This window comes from Canis lupus, chromosome X (genome assembly GCF_011100685.1).
Source record: "Canis lupus familiaris isolate Mischka breed German Shepherd chromosome X, alternate assembly UU_Cfam_GSD_1.0, whole genome shotgun sequence".
Taxonomy (NCBI): domain Eukaryota; kingdom Metazoa; phylum Chordata; class Mammalia; order Carnivora; family Canidae; genus Canis; species Canis lupus.
This window is the reverse complement of record NC_049260.1, coordinates 19,141,795-19,163,186: the sequence shown is the minus strand read 5'-3', so window position 1 is coordinate 19,163,186 and position 21,392 is coordinate 19,141,795. Positions and strand designations below refer to the sequence as shown.

The 21,392-nt window shown below is 45.1% G+C and overlaps 1 long non-coding RNA gene across 1 annotated transcript in view; it reads left to right on the top strand.

Moving 5' to 3' along the window:
* The first annotated feature begins 379 nt into the window (after positions 1–379).
* Positions 380–21,392, top strand: part of LOC119868176 — a 42,302-nt gene continuing 21,289 nt past the window's right edge. Inside the window, exons 1-2 of the long non-coding RNA XR_005385923.1 lie at positions 380–471; positions 21,140–21,264. This is a non-coding gene — a long non-coding RNA (uncharacterized LOC119868176). The remainder of the gene's footprint in view (positions 472–21,139; positions 21,265–21,392) is intronic.

Sequence of the window (21,392 nt, the reverse complement as noted above, 5' to 3'; positions counted from 1 at the left end):
GGCAATTTGAACATTGGAGGTGTCAGTGATTAATCTGGTGTATTAGTTTCCTTGGGCTTCCTTAACAAAATGCCCAAAACTGCGTTGCTTGAACAATGGAAATTTACGGTCTTGTAGTTTTGGAGGCTGGAAGTCTGAGATCAATGTGTCAATACAGTTGGTTCCTTTTAGGGCTGTGCGGGTGAATAGGTCCCATGCCTCTCTTCTAGCTTCTGGTCGTTTGCTGGCAACCTTGGGCTCTGCTTGCTGGAGACTCATCATGTTCACATGCTGTTCTCCTGTGTCCATCTCCAAATTGCCCCTCCTTTATGAGGACATCAGTCATATTGAGTTAGGGACCCACTCTTCTCCATTGTGACTTCATCTTAACTAATGATATCTCTAATGGACCCTACTTCTAAATAAGATCCTGGGGCTTAGGACTTCAACCTGTGAATTTTGGGGGGAATACAATTCAGTCTATAACATCTGGTAAGCGACTAATATGACTTCCACAGGGGCCCAGGGGTCTCTGTCAGGTTTGACAATGGGTCATTTTGACTAGATGCTTTTGGGGAAAGATAAGGGCAAAGTAGAAATCTACTGTCAACCAGATACTAGGACCATTTAATCCTATTTTTTTATGCCCCTCTCTACTTCCTCTCCACATTTGGGAGGACTGGGACTAAAAGTTGCTTGAACTTTGGTGAATCACTCACATTTTCTGAGGGTGCTTCAGGTCTCCCCCAGCCTTGGAGATCATAATCTAAGAATATTCTTCCTTAGTGTGTTCCATATGTTTTCCAGGCTAGCATGAAGTTTTGTGTCAGAAGACACATGGGTATTTTCTTTCTTTACTCTTTATAAAATTACTCTCTCCCACAGGAGGTATTCTCCCCAAGAATTTTCATATTCTTAACCTAACATGAGCTCTCAGAGTCCTTCCTTCTACTTTATTTGAAAACACATGGTCGAGTTTCCCTGCTGCACTCCCTTCCCCAGCCAACACCATGGCTGACTCCACCCCATCTTCACCCTTGTGGGGCTTTCTCCTTGAATTTGGGAGAATCACTGGGCTACCATTTTCCACTTGGAAGAAAGGGGATGGTGAGCATCCTCTTAAATATCCCAAACACTTTGGTTAGAACCATCCTGTCTGAGAAGTCAGCCCTTGGCATCGTGATGGGTTGTGTTTTGCAAGGATCTCTCTTGCCTGAGAACATCACCAGCGGTGCCTTGGACTTCCAGTGAGTAACGTCAGAGGATATTTGTGTCAGTGTTAAACTGTCCTTCGAAGACACCTTTCTCTTACCTGTGTGAAGCCCTCTTATGTTGCTCTGCTTCATCTGAGAACTTCTTCAGAAGTGGCTCCTTTTAATTGTTGATGATGTTTATTACAAAGCTTTTAGTAAGACAATAATAGCAGCTATGTATGCATAATGCAAGAACGGTTGAAGGGTTGAGTCAAACCACTGGGCAGTTCGGTGGGAAAGAATCATCAGGCCAAGCTTTCATCTGGCACCTCTTGGCTAAGTGTTGCATATATTTATACATACACATTTCATGATTAGATATTTACATATGTACATATACAAACAAAATCATGTTGTTTAGTTGTCAAACAGAAGTTATTGAAGTAAAACCTGGATGTCTCTGTATACAAATTAGTGACAAAATATACATTATAAGCCCATTGTAGGTATCAATGGGGGGGGTGCTAGGAGGCAAAAATCCAGATTTCTGTTCTCAACGAGCTTGATGTCTTAGTGGGGAGACGTGATTGTTCATTAATTCAAGAAAAAAATTTATTTTTTTTTAAGAAAAAAATTTAAACATCTAACATTGCAGGCCCAATTTGAGAAAGGATATATGTTGTAAGCTATTACCCCTATATGAAAGATCACAGCTTACTGGAGGATGTAGAGAGGTTGACAAAAGATGACAAAAGTCTGGTGGAGACTTTAATAGAGGAACACATAGGGCATTGCAAGAGTTGGTGTTAGATATGTTTAACTCAGACTAAGAGAGCCAGGGAGGCTTCCTGCAGGTGGCAGAAAACTAAGACCAATGCATTACAGCACCATAAGTGTTCTGCACTCACTGGGTGGTGCAGGTGTAAGTAGCATTGAAAGATGGGGAGGTCACTTCATGCTGAGGTGACAAGGGATGACCTCATGGAGGAGTGAGGTTTGAGATAAACTGTGTAAGTTAATGTCAACAACCGTACCTACCTGGCCACTCTGCAACTGGGCATTGTGGAAACTATCTGTGGGGAGTTGGGTGGTGAGACAATCCTGGGGTGTTGTACAGGTTGGAGCTAGAAGAGAGAGATTTAACATTGAATCTGAGCCCAGCTAGCCATGCTATCCAAGAGCTGTCACCTGTGTCATCAGTATTTGTGTGGGGTCAGGGGTTTCTGGGGAAGGGCAGGCTTCACAGCAGATGGATTTGGGAATGGAAGTGTGGTTACCTAGAGTAATGGATGGATATTGGAAGAAGGGGGCTTATTTATCATAGTGTATGAGTTAGGAATGCTTTTGTCTGCAAGTGAAAAAAACCAACTAAGAATGACTTTAACAAAAAAAGGACTGATTTTCCCTGTATATTCCAGAATCTGGAGTTAGCCACTGGGGCACTGATTTAGTGGTGCAAGAATGTCAGAGATGGCATCTCTCCCATTCTCTCAGCCTTCTCTTCATGTTTGTTGCCTCGTGGTTGAAATATAACATTCCCAATTCTAGACATCAGGTATGCACTGCGGGCAGGAAAAAGGGGGAAGGTTATGTCTATTTCTTTAATAAGGAAAGTAATATTTTCTCCAGAAGCACCCCAGGAGATTTCCCCTTGTGTCTTCATGGCTAGACCTGTAGTACATTGCCACTCCTAAAATCAGGAGAGGTTGAGAAAGAGTTTAAGATTTTTAGTCTGTAAGAAAAGGGAGAGGGGGCTTATAAATGAGTGTTGGGAGGGCCAAGCAGGAACTGGGATATGTGTGTTGGGGCGCGGGCGGGGGGAGGGGCGGGAAGCATGGGGAATTGCTAGGGCTATTTGTAGCTTGAGCTGGGGTACAGGGACCAGGTGCAGTACCAGAAGCGGCCTCAAGGGGGAACCAAAGGGAAGGACACGCGGCTGGGTCCCCACACAGTGCTCCTTTCCCGACTCTTTGGGTCTCTCTCCACCATCGTTGCCTCTTTACCTCTGCCCTTAATCCAGATCCTCGCCCTTTCTCTCAGATGTTGGCTTTTTCTTTGATGCTGTCATTGGCCTCTCTCTCTTCTCACTCTGCACACACCTGGAGGGATGTCAGGAAGCCGACATTAGCAGGGCCTGAGACTCCTGCCAGGCCTAGAAGCTGTGCCAACCATAAGCTCCCTCTGGGTAAGGCTCGGATTTGCCAAGCCTCGCATCCCAGCCAGCCAGAGAGGAGGAAAATAACAGGGGCTCGAGAGCCCAATGATTGGTGCCAGGCCAGTCAGTGGGAAGCCAGACTGTAGTCACCTGGGATAAGAAATCTGTTCTCTAAAGACAAGTTGGATTCCGGACTTGTGTATTTCCTTCTTGGTTTCTGCCTTTCCCTTAAGTTTCTTGGTATGCTTTTCCAAAACCCCCACCCTTATCATCTCAGAATGAAAAGAAAAAAGGAATTACCCACATCACACCAACGAGAGCCTCTTCCTTACCTCCCCAGCCAGGAAGGGGGAAGACAACCTGTCCTAGCCTGCAATTCGGGTAAGAAGAGGGTGGTTAGTGGAGTAACTATCTTGGGGAAGGGAGCCAAGGACAAGGGTGATTTCTACCGTCTTGAAGGGACTCTCAACCAGGGTCCCTGGGGAGATGGGGAAATCAGAATTTCTGGTGAAGCTGACCTGTTATGGTTTAAAACAAAGCAGCACTTTGCCCCATGGAGTGGTTTTTAATCACAGTGTTTATTTTGCATGTCCAAGGATACTAAAGGTGGGCATAGATGTTTTTTTAAGAGGCAGCATGGCCCGCAAAGACTTCTCTGAAGTACCTGTAAGAGGATTTGGCAACTTGAATGAGTGACCTAATGGGGGAGCTAGGCTTTGGAAGTCTGTTGAAGCCTATGAATTCCCTCTCAAGAACTGATCTTACATGCATAAAATAAAATACGTAGGATAACAATGAAAAGTCAACTATACTGAAAGATATCAAAAAATTTAAAAATACCCAGGTCTGCAATAGACAAATACATGTGCTTCCTTATTAACATGTTAAATAAGATCTAGCAACAGTTCTAACAACTGCTGTAATTTTGAAGCAGTGATAAGTGTTAACAGTATTTTGAGATATCTGCAATGACTGAGATGTGAAATATGAAGATAACTGTGAGCTTTATTGGGGACAAAGTCACAGCCACTGCAAGAGGACTTTTGAGGTTTCTTGCCTATGTTGAATTGAAGGGAATGCCAAATTTCACTTGAGGGTTGAAACCCAAAAGGTAAAATTTTCCTATCCAAGTCATGGGCCTCCTGAATTCTACCCATAGACCTCATGGTGGTGGGGTGAGCGGGGGGCGGGCCACAGATTTAGAAGTCCTGACTACAAGGTAGAGAAAAGAGGAGACTACACAGTGGCAGGTTAATGCTACAATTAAGGAGGGCATGCAGAAGACCAGACAGTAGCCATGGGGGCACTATCCATCCTTCCGTGAATGGCCTGGAGTAGAAGCTGCATTCCGTTTTCTGGGTCTGTTTGGACTCACAGTAATGCCAAGTCCGGGAAATGGTGCTGTTCATTTTTTATTGGCAGTGGACTTGGTTATCTTGCGGGAGATTAATGGACTTAGAGTCTGCTCCAAGCCTGGGAGGGCTTCTGGTGAAGGTTTGCTCTCAGCCTTCCTGCCTTGACTGGCTCTGAAGCGTTCACACTGTGTCAGCCGGTGTAATGTTTATTTGCCTCCTCCATGAATGTGCTAAATGCAAATGAAAAGGCAACATCAAACACAAACGGAAAGGTGCAAGAAAAAGATTTGGCTTTGGGTCGTCCCTCTTTCTGAATATGGCACTGGGAGTCTAATTGCTAATACACATCAAGTCTTCAGTCAGAAGGTCACCTCAAGACTCACGTTAATCATTATTCTCACTTTGCAAACTGAGAAGGAGGACGGGCAATGAGTTCAAGGCCAAGGAGCATGACAAACAGGGTGTGATGAATAGAATTTCCAACCAAAGAATCACAATCCTTCTGGCCATGGATGCAGTTAGTTACACTGTTGAAAGCATGTCCACCAGTAAGCAAGTAATTATTGAATGCATGGCACATGATCCCAGCAAGGTGGGGCTGGAGGCCTCTTCAGCTGTGATGGTCAGGCATGGCCTCTCTGAGGGGGTGACATTGTCATCAAGAGCCCAATGAGGAAAAGCAGCAGCCACACAAAGATCCCAATAGAAGGAGTGGCGAGTGGCAATGCCCCCAGAGGGCAGCCTGTGTTGAGGGGCAGGGCCAGGTGGAAGGCCAGGGTGAGTGAGAGGGAGCATTGCAGGAGATGCAGCAGAGGGATAGGCAGGCCCAGAGCTGGGAGGGCTCCGGAGGTCACCGTGAGGAGTGGGGATTGTGGCCCACTTGAAACAGGAAGCCTCTGGAGGATTTTAAGCAGAGCAGCCGGCTTGGCTCGATGAGCAAGCTCTGACTTCCATTTCCACCCTAGCTCTGGCTGCTGGGTGAGGACTGCCAAAGTCAGGAGTGACCTGATGGGGAGTCGGGGCCACTTGGACTAGTACTGTAGCTGTGCGGATGGTGGGAAGCGCCCAGGTTCTGGAGATATTTTAGAGGCATAGACTATAGGACTTACTGTTAAATTAGATTAGACATATGAAAGGAAGAGCAGGATCAGGGATGACTCCTCAGAAACGTGAGGAGAGGTTTCTGAGCAAGAGAACACTAGCTAAAGATCTGCTGTAAGTGGCAGCACTGTCCACGGGAAACATGATGAGTTACGTGTGGTTCTTCTTGTGGCCTCTGAAACTGCCCCCCATGACCTTTCGCAATACCACTACCTTCTAGGTCTCCAGTGTCCTTTTTGGCTTTTCCAGGGTTATAACCATACACCTCTTTCTTAGAAAGCAGTATGAGGGTCAAGGGTTGTAGGGAGAAAGGGTAGGGTTTGGAACACAAAAGGACTAGAGCTCGAATGCTGGCCACCTCATTTACTTGTTCTGTGACCTGGGCAGCTTGCTTCTGAGTGTCAGTTCTTTGTCATCTGTGAAATGGGATGAAAAGAGTTACCATGTAGTGTTTTTTGAATACGGAATAACGCGATGAATGAAAAGTGCCCAGCCCAGAGCAGGCGCTGAGTCAGCTCATCCCAACTTCAGATTCAGTTTACTTCTCTCGCACTCTCTTTGGGTCTTGGCTTGGTGACAGCCTGGCCAGATGTTCACTAATAAACTAAATCACATAGAGATATTGTCCTGGTTCTCCAAGCTGGCCCCACATACAGGCAACTGGGGAACTCTAAAAAATACTCAAACCCACACCCCACCTCCTAGGGTTTCTGATTTCATTGGTTGGGGGTGTCAAAGGGTCATTATTTTTTAAAGCTCCCGAGGTATCTATGATGAGCAGCTATCTTTGAGAACCCCTGTTAAATTAGTGGGCAGTCATAATTTCATCAATGATCATTCAGTAGCCACTAGCATTTCTAGAAAAATGGTAGGGGTTCTAAAGATTTACCCCAAGCTGAAGCTTTCACTTGAGGAAACAAGGGCTTCTATTAAGAGTCCCTCTTAGCTAGTATTTGTTGTATACTCGTGTATCAGTGTGTCAGTGCTCGGTCCTGCATGCTTCCTGTGGAACTCCCAGGCTTCAGACCTCTTCAGGTGGCTTCCTATGGCACTTTGCTTCAAGAGGACAAACTTGAACAGGGCCTCTCTCTCTCTCTCTCTCTCTCTCTCTCTCTCTCCACCTCCATCTCTATGTCTGTCTCACTCTCACCTTAGCTATGTTGGCCTTCTTTCCAGTCCCTGAAACGTCCCACCTTCTCTGCCCCATTAGGGCCTTCACATGTGTTATTTCCTCCAGCCAGCCCCCTTCACACTCCCTTTGCCCCAAAATTCTGACTCCCGAAAGTGTTTTGATCTGCCTTTCGTAGGTATCTACCTCTTTGCCTGCTTGTGGAGTATCTGCCTTCCACACTCTATTGTGAACTCACAAAGGCATGGATGGGTCTGTTTTGTTCTCCGTTGAATCCTCACTGCCTGGCCCAGTATGACAAGATTTGTTTGAGTAAGTGCGGTGGTGAACATGGCTTCCCTGGGCCTTACACTCAATCAGGAGTGTGCTATGGGTGGAGAAACATTCTAGTGCCAGCTTCCCAAAGGGCTCCAAGACCGTCCTTTTCCAAACTGGGACCTTGGTGCCTAATTTGGTCAGTTGGTGACTCTCAGCCACCCTTGTGGCCTCAGTGTTCTCTTCTGTTATCTAGCCTTGGTCAGGACCACGAAGTGGTTTTAATAATGTTGAACCCCACACAGAAAAATTTGGGATGTTGGAGTGCTCTTTCTAAGATACTCTGTACAGCTGCCATGTAAATTCCTGCCTACGAGTTGATACAAGGACTGAGGAGCTGGGACTATCTGTCTAGACAGTATTACCAGTGTCTGTGCTGGGGGCTTGACTCAACTGCACTGGCCCAAGCCCCAATTTAGTTGAAGTGTTTTCTTCACCAAAGTGCTTCAGTGGCCTAGGGGGCAAGAGCAATATTATATTCACTGTTATACATAGTATGATTTTGGTGGCTGGCTATACTTCATGAGGAGGAATGAGTGGTGTATTTAGAAAACAAAGCTTCGAGGTCATTTTTATTCCCCCACCCCCTTCTGAAATCTTTCATTTTTTTTGTGTTTGTAGGGCAGAAAGACCATGCATATCACTGAAAGTCTTTGCTGAGTGGTTTTATTTTATTTATTTTTTTTTAAACTTTTTATTTATTTATTTATTTATGATAGGCACACAGTGAGAGAGAGAGAGAGAGGCAGAGACACAGGCAGAGGGAGAAGCAGGCTCCATGCTCCGGGAGCCCGACGTGGGATTCGATCCCAGATATCCAGGACCGCGCCCTGGGCCAAAGACAGGCGCCAAACCGCTGCGCCACCCAGGGATCCCTGCTGAGTGGTTTTAGTATGGAGGCCCTCATCAGCAGACCTTGAGATGAGCTGTGGATGCAGATAATCTGTTTGGGAGTGGTCCCAGGAAGCACTGGTAGGGGAGGGGTGAAGTGAGACAGGGGAGAGAAGGGAGCCTAAACAGACACACGTTAACGATAGTGTTACTATTGTGGGTGGCTGCCCCTCAGTCCTGCTGTGGGCCTCTGGGTGACTGTGTACACCATGGCTCAGAGTTGTTCTACCTAAGGGGTAAGGAAGCTGGGGTGCATATCCCCCACTCCCATCCTTTGTTGGTTGACAGCTACTGGAGGAGGCATTAACTCCTGGCCCTTCTGGCCTGCCCCATGTGTGGACAGAGCATGCGCCTGTGGCTGGAACAGGCTTTTAGGTAGGGGGCCACAGAGGCTTGCCTGGAAAGCCATGGGCATGTAAGAGAATCGTGAATGGCAAGAGGACATAGATAGGGTGCCAGCAGTTTCTGCTGTATCTGCTATACTGAGGATCTCTGCATGTGTGCCACATTGCTAGGAGTAGCAAAAAAGTTAACTATTTTGCTGGAGGCTTATGAGTTCAGATAGATGATGACTCAGACATATATATATATAACATATATAGTAAATGTTCAGAACATACACATACCTTCAGCAAATACAAACAAGTAGACAGACTGAGAAGGAATGTACCCTGAATACAAACTGGTATATTACACTAGTCAACCCTAGCTCCATTCTCATTCTGTAGATAAACTTGCAGAATTCAGGGATTGTGTAGACTTAAGAAATCTCAAAGACATTACAAAACAATTGTCAGGAAAATATGCATCCTTAAATGTATATAGTTTATATACAACTTTCCAACAACTGATAGGAAAAATACAGATGGTTTTAAACTGATAAGCTTATCAAAAATATTTCTTCTGCCTGCTTCATACAAGTCAAAGATTTGTTACACCAAATGTTGTCTTACAAATTGGGGTTTATGATACTAGCCCTACTTGAGAGACATACAATGAAGAAGAATTGAGAAGAATAGTGGTAAATAATGGAGAAAATATTGATGTGCTCTGAGTGTGCGAAGGAGATGTGTGTCATGTGTGTGCTAGAGGCAGGTGGAGGTAAAGGCAAGAATTGAAGAGGAGTCAGCAGCTAGCCTAAGCAATTGGTAAATAAAATAGAACCATTGTGAAATGTTTGTCTTATACTCTGTTTCCTTTATATGATTTCCTATGTTTTCCCCCCCCTAAAAAGTAAGCAGAAGCAGAGGCTGTTAATTCAAAATATTATTTATCTGGGTAAGGCCTTATCCTGACACACAAATGTCAACTGGAAGCATAAGAAAAAAAAATATTTACTTTGGTTGGCTTGTATTGTGCTTTGGGTTCAACTGAAAACCATTAGTGTTTATTCCCAACTCCCCCCACTGCTTTAAATCACTGAGCCAAAGACTGGCTTCATTTTGTTGAGGTCATATTAGCTCTGGGCATGAGGGGGCCCAGTGATGCTCAGAGAGGGAAGCTAAATGCTGCAGCCAACATCTGCCCAAGCTTGGTTTTAAGGTGCTCACCTCGATTCACTGCATTAATAATTTTTAGATGCAATCTTTTTTAAAACCTAAGTTATTTATTTAGGGAATCATCTTCCTACATTTCTTGAAATATTTGTTGGTTAATATTTAATCAAAGTACAACATGACCAAAACACTAGAGAAATAAAGATATGCTACAGATAGAACAACATAATTATGGCATTCATGTGTAAAAACCAATACTAAAGAGTTTTCAGTTTTCTAAATGATGCTTTTAGCTTGCATTCATTTCTGGGCTCTGATCTATGCCGTCTTGGAAGGTGTTCAGTCTGTTTTTGAAAGTGCGGTTACCACTGGGGTGGCCAGATACCGAGGGCTGGGAACATCTTCCTAAGTCCCATGCTAAGGTTCTGTTTCGTGGTCTTCTCTGTGGGACTGGCTGTGTCCCCGTGGAAGAGTATAGGCTCGATGACATGTGTGGCCTCTAATTTCTGTCCGGGTTAGTACCTCGTGTGCCCCTGCCCTGACTGGCAGGTGAGGACGGCCTTTGAGAGGAATAGTGAGGGAGGCACGGTGGTCCGTGGTCTAAGGTCATTACAGATCACCGCTGCCTACACGTGTGCACTAGCTGGATTGGCTGATGGGCTTACTGGGAAAAGGGACTTCTCGAAGACTCCTGTACATCTCTTCCATTGGAGCCACCTTTAGATGTGCACAGCATGCCCTTGTCAGATGGCCCGGAAACCACAGTTCGGTTGAAAGAGGAAGAAAGGCAGCGAGAGTAATGGTGGGGATGGCGAGCCTCTCAGAATCCCCTCTAGGCTTCTAAAAATAAAATACCGACCTTTCCCTAGTCCCTCGCCTGCAAGGGAAAAGTCCGCTTTCTTCTTTCATGGACAGTCACGGTCTTGGTGAGAAGATGAGTGAGGGTCTACCTAGGAAGAGGGAAAGTACACTAGGAATCTAAGTGGTAGGGATTCCATCCGGGAACTCGTGACCCAGGTGTCAGAAGGCCAGAGAGCAAAAGGGAAAGTGTGGGGAAGCCAGAGAATAGTTGCGGGAAGCAGTTCCCACCCGCTCTGGGAGGAGGAGAGGGAGAAAGGAGGGCGTGGGGGCCGGCGCCTGGGGCTCTGCGGAGCAGGGGGAGGAGGAGGCCGCGCGGTGGCAGCCTGAAGGCCAGGATGGCAACGGCCCAGCGAGCAAGGAGCGCGAGGTGAGGCCGCTGTGGGAACCGGAAGGAAGGACGGAAGGACGAAGTCCCTCTCCCCTTTTCGCATATTCCAGATTCCTCTGGGAGATCCTCCATGGCTCTCCCACTGGCTGAAGTGGCCAGGAAGCCACTAGCACGGCAGCTAGCACGGGCACCCGGGCCTTATGGCCTGCAGGGAGCCCCAGCTCCAGGCCCACGGCAAGCGGGGCAGGCAGGGGGGTGCTGGGGACAGGCCAGTCACAGCGACCCTCTGTCACCGACGGGAGTAGGCCTGTGTCCTTTCCTCTGCTCGGTACTTTGCATCCCTTCCTTCTGTCCTGGCCGTGAAGAACTCCCCAGCCTGGCCTGTTCCCCGCGTGGCCTCCCAGAAGGACGTTGCACGAAATGAAGATGAAGAGCCTTCGGTTTCTCCTGCACAGCAGCAGGATTTTCTCTGCGCTGGCCCTGCTGGAGGACCTGCCGAAGCCACGTGTGTTAGATTGAACGGAACAATAGAATTGTGATTTGACTTTCAAATATATCACTAATTTGAACAGGATCCAAGGATATTGAGGCTTGAGAGAGGCAAGGAATTAAAAATGAACACATTAGGAAAGTTCAACCCAAGCAGTAGATGAATGCGTCTCCCTAGTAATCCCTTAGAAAATACTTGACTGTTTACAAGACAGAACACTCTTATTCTGATGAATTTGAGGGATTTATTAAGGTCTTAAAATCATCCTGGTTCACTTTAATTTTTTTATTGTTATTTTTTTATTTTAATAAATTTATTTTTATTGGGGTTCAATTTGTCAACATACAGAATAACACCCAGTGCTCATCCCGTCAAGTGCCCACCTCAGTGCCCGCCAGGCAGTCACCCCCACCCCCCGCCCACCTCCCCAGGCAGTCACCCCCACCACCCGCCCACTTCCCCTTCCATCACCCCTAGTTCGTTTCCCAGAGTTAGGAGTCTTTCATGTTCTGTCTCCCTTTCTGATATTTCCCACTCATTTTTTGTCCTTTCCCCTTTATTCCCTTTCACTATTTTTTATATTCCCCAAATGAATGAGACCATATAATGTTTGTCCTTCTCTGATTGACTTATTTCACTCAGCATAATATCCTCCAGTTCCATCCACGTCGAAGCCAATGGTGGGTATTTGTTGTTTCTAAAGGCTGAGTAATATTCCATTGTATAGATAAACCACATCTTCTTTATCCATTCATCTTTCGATGGACAGCGAGGCTCCTTCCACAGTTTGGCTATTGTGGACATTGCTGCTATAAACATCGGGGTGCAGGTGTCCCGTCGTTTCATTGCATCTGTATCTTTGGGGTAAACCCCCAGCAGTGCAATTGCTGGGTCGTAGGGCAGGTCTATTTTTAACTCTTTGAGGAACCTCCACACAGTTTTCCAGAGGGGCTGCACCAGTTCACATTCCCACCAACAGTGCAAGAGGGTTCCCTTTTCTCCACATCCTCTCCAACATTTGTGTTTTCCTGCCTTGTTAATTTTCCCCATTCTCACTGGTGTGAGGTGGTATCTCACTGTGGTTTTGATTTGTATTTCTCTGATGGCAAGTGATGCGGAGCATTTTCTCATGTGCTTGTTGGCCATGTCTTCCTCTGTGAGATTTCTGTTCATGTCTTTTGCCCATTTCATGATTGGATTGTTTGTTTCTTGGGTGTTGAGTTTAATTTTATTTATTTTTTTAATGTTTATTTATTTATGATAGTAACAGAGAGAGAGAGAGAGAGAGGCAGAGACACAGGCAGAGAGAGAAGCAGGCTCCATGCACCGGGAGCCCGACGTGGGATTCGATCCCGGGTCTACAGGATCGCGCCCTGGGCCAAAGGCAGGCGCCAAACCGCTGCGCCACCCAGGGACCCCGGGTGTTGTTGAGTTTAATAAGTTCTTTATAGATCTTGGAAACTAGCCCTTTATCTGATACGTCATTTGCAAATATCTTTTCCCATTCTGTAGGTTGTCTTTTAGTTTTGTTGACTGTATCCTTTGCTGTGCAAAAGCTTCTTATCTTGATGAAGTCCGAATAGTTCATTTTTGCTTTTGTTTCTTTTGCCTTCGTGGATGTATCTTGCAAGAAGTTACTATGGCCGAGTTCAAAAAGGGTGTTGCCTGTGTTCTCCTCTAGGATTTTGATCGAATCTTGTCTCACATTTGGATCTTTCACCCATTTTGAGTTTATCTTTGTGTATGGTGCAAGAGAGTGGTCTAGTTTCATTCTTCTGCATGTGGATGTCCAATTTTCCCAGCACCATTTATTGAAGAGACTGTCTTTTTTCCAGTGGATAGTCTTTCCTCCTTTGTCGAATATTAGTTCACCATAAAGTTGAGGGTCCACTTCTGGATTCTCTATTCTGTTCCATTGATCTCTGTGTCTGTTTTTGTGCCAGTACCACACTGTCTTGATGACCACAGCTTTGTAGTACAACCTGAAATCTGGCATTGTGATGCCCCCAGCTATGGTTTTCTTTTTTAAAATCCCCCTGGCTATTCGGGGTCTTTTCTGATTCCACACAAATCTTAAAATAATTTGTTCTAACTCTCTGAAGAAAGTCCATGGTATTTGGATAGGGATTACATTAAACGTGTAAATTGCCCTGGGTAACATTGACATTTTCACAATATTAATTCTGCCAATCCATGAGCATGGAATATTTTTCCATCTCTTTGTGTCTTCCTCAATTTCTTTCAGAAGTGTTCTATAGTTTTTAGGGTATAGATCCTTTACCTCTTTGGTTAGGTTTATTCCTAGGTATCTTATGCTTTTGGGTGCAATTGTAAATGGGATTGAGTCCTTAATTTCCCTTTCTTCAGTTTCATTGTTAGTGTATAGAAACGCCCCTGACTTCTGGGCATTGATTTTGTATCCTGCCACACTGCCAAATTGCTGTATGGGTTCTAGCAATCTTGGGTTGGAGTCTTTTGGGTTTTCTTTGTAGAGTATCATGTCATCAGCGAAGAGGGAGAGTTTGACTTCTTCTTTGCCAACTTGAATGCCTTTTATTTCTTTTTGTTGTCTGATTGCTGAGGCTAGGACTTCCAGTACTATGTTGAATAGCAGTGGTGAGAGTGGACATCCCTGTCTTGTTCCTGATCTTAGGGGAAACGCTCTTTTAAATGAACCGGCTATAAGGTTGCCTTCGATCCACATATGCAAATTCATCTTCGAGGCTGATGCAGGTGACAATGGAATTTTCCAAGTGCACAGCAATATATGCTTAATTATACATGGTATTGTTAGAGACGCCCATTTTTCATGGAGTTTTGAAGGTTTCATAACTTTGGCAAAGTCATTTAATGAAAGCAGTACTGAGATGGTAGCACTGATATTCTAAGTAACATCTCATAACCATCAGTGATTGGGCTTCACAGGGGTTTTAAATTTGTGATTAAATGATGTCTAAGGGTATGTGCTTTATTAAAAACATTTCCTATTTGTCAGTGACAGTTTTTGAGAAGATGAGCTGACTCAGTGGCTGATGTTCTCCTGTACCTTCCAGCAATTAGCATGCTTTACCTTAGGGAGTACTTGGAGGAGCAATGAAAGTAGAAGAAAAGTTTACAGGGAGGAGAAATATTTGGGCTGGTTGTTTATCTGTGAAGTGGTGGAGCTGATAAACAGATGCTTTTTAAAAAGGTTTTATTTATTTATGCATGAGAGACACAGAGAGAGAGGCAGAGACATAGGCAGAGGGAGAAGCAGGCTCCCTGTGAGGAGCCCGATGAGGGATTCCATCTCCGGACCCAGGATCACGCCCTGAGCCAAAGGCAGATGCTCAACCTCTGAGCCACCCAGGTGCCCCAACAGACGCTTTTTTTGTGTTTCCATCTCCCAGACTTTGATTTCATATCAAGGAAATTACCACCAACACCTAGAGAAGATCACTCCATGCTTTTGTTTGTTAGGTTTATGCCCCAAGTTCCCTCAATCTATGGGATTTGTGAAATTTCTACCCTTTTCTTATTCCTTGTCCTGAGTACATCTGTTTCTTCAGTCCTCTCTTGAATCCCCAAAGATTGTTGCTTATCTGCTGAGCTGGCAAGCATCAGGCTTTTTTTTTTTTCTCTTTTGATTAGATTTTCTCAGAAAGATGGAAACAGTGGTGGCATATGGTTTTGGGTCAGGTTATTTTTCCGTTGGCTTTAAATTGTCACAGTACCACGGATTTCCTTGTAGATAAATTAGGCACTTCTGAAAACAGGAGGAGGTCTTTGAGACCTACAGCTATGCTTAATTATAATACCTTATATTTGCATAATGTTCTAAAGTGCATTGTCTCCTATAAAGACTCTTACCTCATTATATTTTAATTGTATTGTTCACAGGTCTGTCACTTTTAATAGAAAGTGAGCTCCTGGATGGCCAGAAATATATGTATTTCTCATCTGGCAGGCCCGGTGCCTGGCATATAATTAGTGCTTTAATAACCATTTGTTGAATATGTGATAAATCTTGCACTAATTTTACTCACAACATTATCATGAGGATTAGATGAGTCTTTAGATGGAAAAACCCTGATCACTGAGCCTGGTACATAGATGGCTCTCAGGAAATGTTTTTGAATTAAGTAGCAGCTATGTGATGCAACAGGATGCTTGTAAAGGGTGAAGGCCTGGAATACAGATCTTTAGCTTCTAAAAGGCAGGCTTTTCCCGTCCTACCTGAGCGGATTCTTACATGGACCCATTGCCAAAAGAGTAGAGAAGGGCTATTCGACAGGTTCTCTTAATAAATCCAGTTATGCACATGAACGAATCTATCAGAGGAGACCATCTTGATAATGCATGACAATACACAGGGAGCAGTGGTGACAGGAGTTCAAAATAATAGATAATCCCTCAAAGCACTTATTCCTCCCAGAAATGCAAAATACCATGAGAGGTAGCCAACTTCATTATTAAATTTTGGTTACAGTTGTAACAGGCTGCAGTGGAGTTCATGTGGGTAGAAGTTTAATGGTCAGGTTTCTTTTTAAATTTCATTTATTTATTCATGAGACACACACACACACACAGACAGACAGACAGACAGGCAGAGGGAGAAGTAGGCTCCATGCAGAGTGCCTAACGTGGGACTCGATCCCAGGTCTCCAGGACCACGACCTGGGCCGAAGGCGGCGCTAAACCGCTGAGCCACTAGGGCTGCCCCTAATGGTCAGGTTTTGAGTGTCAGCTCCAGGAGGCTGGTTTCTGTTATGATCAGCATTGTATCCCCAGTGCCTGGCACAGTGCCTAGAATATGGTAGGTGCTGTTGTAGACTGCGTTAATGGGCCCAAGCTTCTTTCCTCCTATATCCACATCCTTTGCCACCTGACTTTGCAGTTTGTCCCATTAAAGAGGCAGACTCTATTGTTCTGCCTCTTGGCTGACTTGCTTTGGCCAATGGAATATTAAGTGGCCAAAGCTTGGAGGCCAGACCAAAAGCTTGGAAAGCACTTGAAAAGGAGGCTTCTCTTCTTGTACCTCTGCTATTGCCATGAGAGGTACCTGCCTAGGCTCATTTTCCAGCCCCAGGAAGAGGATGAGAGCCCCGTGGAGCACAGCGGTACCACCACAGCTAAGCCCGGGCCTAATCAGCTAGCCTGAAGCTGAGACCTGCAGACATGCCCGCAGAGCCTGAATCATCTGCCCTTCAACTAACACATAAATTTGTGAGAGCGTAATAACTGCTGTTTAAAGCTGTTTAGTTTGAGGTGGTTTTGTAGTGTTTTTGTGGCAAGGGCCAAGTGCGTCAGATGCTTAATGAATCTTTGCGGAAGGAATTAATGCATAAATGGTGTGGCATGGCCAGCTGTTGTTAGGTACAGATTTCTTTTTCTAGCATCACTTTTCTGAAGAAGCTATCAGGCAAGGAAACCCGGAAGAAGATTCCTGGAGCTCTTAGTTAGGGGACTCAGGTTTTAACAGTGGCTCAGTCAGCCTTAAGTGGCTTCACTGAGACAAATCCATAGAGTAAGGGTAATTGTACGAAATACATAACCTGGGGATTTCAGAGGAAGGGTGTGAAGATGAAAAGCGCTGGTAGATTTTGCAAAAGCTCCATGTCCTCTGCTAATGTTATTACCAGGTTTTACCATAATGACCAATATATCTGACCTCATCAGAGAATGAGATAGTTCACAAAAGCGTTTTTTTTTTTTTTCAGGAAATCCCAGTTTCTGTATGTAAATGCCATTACATTTATTTTTACTTTTCGTAGCATGCATAAGCATAGGTGTTGGGATATAATCATCACTGCCTCTTAAAGACTCAGGATTGTCATTATGAGCAGCAATAATTTGTTACTTCATCAACTCAATTGTAAGATAGGGAGGAGTCTATCTGATGTCTGGTGACCTCCAGTATCCTTTCTGCTTCTAATATTGGTCCTTTATTGTGCTGCCACGAAGTGATGTCTTTTGCAGCTATTGAAAGGTGGAGGACTCACAGGGTCCATTCACAGAACATCCCTACCTCACCCAGCTGCTCTGCCTGAATGCTTCTGCTTGCAGCGTTGGTCTCACATTCCTCATCCCAGTAGATGTTCTTTAGCTACGGTGTGTTCTGTATCTAATCCAGTTCTGTTTTTCACACACACGGTCATCTGGAGGAGACCAGTGGTATCTCCATGTATTTATATTATGAAGTTCATAGCTTTTGGGGGCATCTTTGCTGCACAAAAGTCCTTCAATTTTGGAGTTCCGTGGGTTACACCTGGCTGAGGCTGCTGCAAGTTGGACTTCTGGTTAGGTGAGGTATTCCTGAATTGTTGGCCTCCCGTGCACAGCTGTGTTTTAGTATACTCTTGACTGTGGGCCCAAGTCTTTCATTTCCCTTCACTCCACATTGCTTTATATGCATTTTGGGGGAAACAGAGCCAACTTTGCAGACACCTACTTTGTGTCCTCTCTATCTCCCATTCTGCCTTCAGATGGAGAGCACTATTTTCCATTTCACCTCATGAGGATAAACCTGGGCATGCTGTTCATGGTTGAGGCATTTTCTGATCTGTGCTCCAACTAAAGTCCTCCTAAATCAGTTATGTCACATGGTATAGTGGAAAGAATACAGACCCAGATCCAAATAGATGTGGAGTCATAGGGACACCGATGCACTCCACTCCAGGTGTGGAGTGAAGGGAAATGAAAGACTTGGGCCCACAGTCAAGAGTATACATATCATGCCTTTGGATCAGGGTATGATCCAGGAGTCCTGGGATCGAGTCCTGCCTCAGGCTCCTGACAGGGAGCCTGCTTCTCCCTCTGCCTATGTCTCTGCTCCTCTCTCTGTGTCTCTCATGAATAAATAAATAAAATCTTTAAAAAAAAAGATATGGATTCATATATTGACTTTGCCCCATGTGAGCTGTTCCATTTTTCCAGCTTTGCAATGACAGATCTGTAAGTTGTCATTGTCCCGTCAACAAAATGGGGTTAATCATAGTTCCTATCTTATTGTCCTGTTTTGAGGTTTAAATAAGGTATATGTAAGGAAATGTATCACAGTGACTTGCAGATGTAAGCATTTAATTAATGCTATCATTAATATTATTATTAATATACATTAATTGTAGAAATTTGTAAGGTATACAATAGTACAAAGAAAAATTTGAAATAGAATTCCACCACTTACAGGCCTATATATACATATGTATATATATATTGTGTATATATATATATATATATGCATTGTGTGTGTGTGTGTGTATTTCTGGGAGGGATGTGTTTGTCTAGCCCATTCTATGTTGCTTTACAAAATGGTTATTTCCCAAAGCAATTTATGATTAGAACCTAAAATTGTGAAACTCATTTGGGGTTTCCCAGAATTGATTTTAGAGCAAAGTGTTACCACTTTTTTTTTTTAAAGCAAGTATCTTCCCAAGGGATTAAGGGGAGGAGAGTTTGTAGTCAAATTACATAGAGTAATTGAAATGAAAAGCTTCATTTCTTCCTAATAATTTGGGCCAATTCAGTGATATTTTCTAAGCACATGCTAGGTGGATTACACATAAACATTTCTACGTTTATCCTAGATAAGGCATCGGGAGTGAAAATGCTCCAGATTTTGCCTTTTGCGGGGCTATATGTCCAAAGGTCAGCAATTTTTCTGGATGGCTGGTAGGAATGATCTGTACAGAATAAAGGATAAGGGACTGCTATCTTTCCCTTGGAAGTACCCCACAGATTAGACAGCCAGAAATCAGATTCAGTGCTCCAAAATGTCAGAGCTTCAGTCGACAAAGAAATCATTTCAGAGTCATGGTGTGAAGTGCAAAGTAGGCTTTTTCCTGGAATTTTGACTAGAACTCACATCTGAGAACAAAAGGCACTGAGTCCTCGGAATTTTAAGTTCAGAGAATTACCAAGGCATGTGAATAGTCTGCTCCTCCAGAGTCTGCCTGCTGAGAGGCACCATTTCAGCAGAGCAGGCACCAGTGCGGGCCTCCCTCTGCTTCCCTCCGTCAGGCGAATGTGGCTATGGCATGTGAGGCCGTCTGGGTAGGGAGTCGGTAGAGATTCACGGAGCGGCAACCAGCGCCTCCCCCGGGCCGTGGAGCATTTGACTTGTCTGTTCCTTCTGCACGACCCAGGGTGACAGAACTCCCACAATCCCCACTCCAATTCTGAGAGTAAGAGTATCTCCTATACAAGATTGCCGAGCGCCCAAGCCAGCAGAATGCCCCATGCATCCCGCGGCTCTGGGATGACGACTCTGGGGCCCAGGGGGTATGGCAGGGATGAGAGATCAGAACCGAGAGGCAGAGTGCCAGGCGCAGCCAGCATTCCTACCCTGTGGCATGGCAAGAGTGTGGGACTTTGCTGTGTCCGGGGCGGGGCGGGGGTGTACCATGGAAAGTGGCTAGAGCATACACTCTCCTGTTTGTGCGCCCCCACCCCCTCCAGAGGGCCGCCACCTCGGTGAAGGGGTCCCGTGAACAAGTCACTATGGGGAGGACGCCTGGAGGGGTGAGGAAGAGGCCAACTTCAGCGGGATCTTCCACCACAGGGCACTGTTCAGGGGAGACCTCCCACGGGGTCTTCCGAGGAGCCAGGGTGCTTTCTCTCTTCAGAGAGCCAGCATTTTAAATTCCCCACTCACAGAGGGACCTCAGGGCAGTCAGGGTTGTACAGGACGACAGTGACACCAATCGAAAAGTGATGGTCACCTCACCTCCCCACAGAAGAGAACGGTAATTATAACCAGTGAAAGAAAAGGGAAGGGATGAAAAGAATTCTTCTTTCTCTTCTCCCTCCAGCCCACTGCCTCAGCCCTAAGGAGGGAAGAAGGCAGTGTGTGAGGGAGCGGTTCCTCTCACTTTGGTTTGACACCTCCTCCTGTTGTGCCCGAGATTGCGAATCCGAGAAACCAGAGGAGCCGACACCGATGCAAACACACGAGGGTTTATTTACAAGCTCGAGCTTGGGTCCGAGCGTACCCGACACAGCGGAGCAGGGACTTGGACCCCCGAGACCAAGAGGTGTAGCAGCTTTATAGGGACCAGTGGCCAATGGGATACACAGAGAGTTGCACAGTCATGTCGGTCCACACGCAGGTGGCCGATTGAATTACATTTTACCCTAAAGTATCCATTTGAACTGGCCTATCACTGAGCCGATTTCCGATTAGGGTGTGCCCTGGTCTTGACTAGGGCGGGTCAGTGCCCTAAGCAGGTCGGCACAAGGCAGGTGCAGCACAAAATGGAGTCAGTCCTGCTCTGCTTGTCCAGGGGTAGGGGATTTTTGTTAAATTTCCTGGGTCCCACACCTCCCACCGCCCAATTCCAAGTCTCCCGAGCCACTCACTAGTCAGCCTGAACGGGAGGAAGATTGAATCAAATATGAGATTGGAATTAGTTTTAGACTGTCTTAATAGTAGATTAATATTAAATATTACATTAAATATATAAAATTATATAAAAAGAGAATATACTATATATAAAATATAAATAATAGAATGAAATCTCACAGTGATTCATTTCCTGACTTGCAGCATTCATCGAGCATTTTATGAGATGTCTGCCCTGTTAAGTATTGAGCAGAAATATTCGGGATTCCGGAATGCAAAAGTGACTAACAGAAAATAAAAATAAATGAATAAAACCGGTGGTTTCAGACCAGTTATAGCAGAGATTGCTGGCTGTTTACCAAATTATTTTTTCATTTCTTCTAGAGCACCCAGCTTGATTGCATTTCCCAGCTTCCCTTGCAGTCAAGTTTGGTCACGTGACTAGTTCTCGCCAATGGGAGTATGAGTAGAAGATACTTGTTACTTCCTCCCTTAGTCAGCTCCAACATACTCTCTTTCCTTGTCAGCTGGGTGCAGATAACTACAAAGCCCCAGGGATTCCAGAACCACAGGTAAAAGGAGTCTGAATTTCTGAATTGCCTCATGGAAGAAGAGCCACCAACTGACCAGGAAGCATACTTTGGACTATCCTGTGAGCGAGAAATACAATTCTATTGTGCTTGAACTGTTATATATCTGCGGGACTATTTATGACAGCAGTCTATCCTACCCTAGTTCAAATGCCACTGCAATAGGACTTTTACCTTTACTAATCAGAAT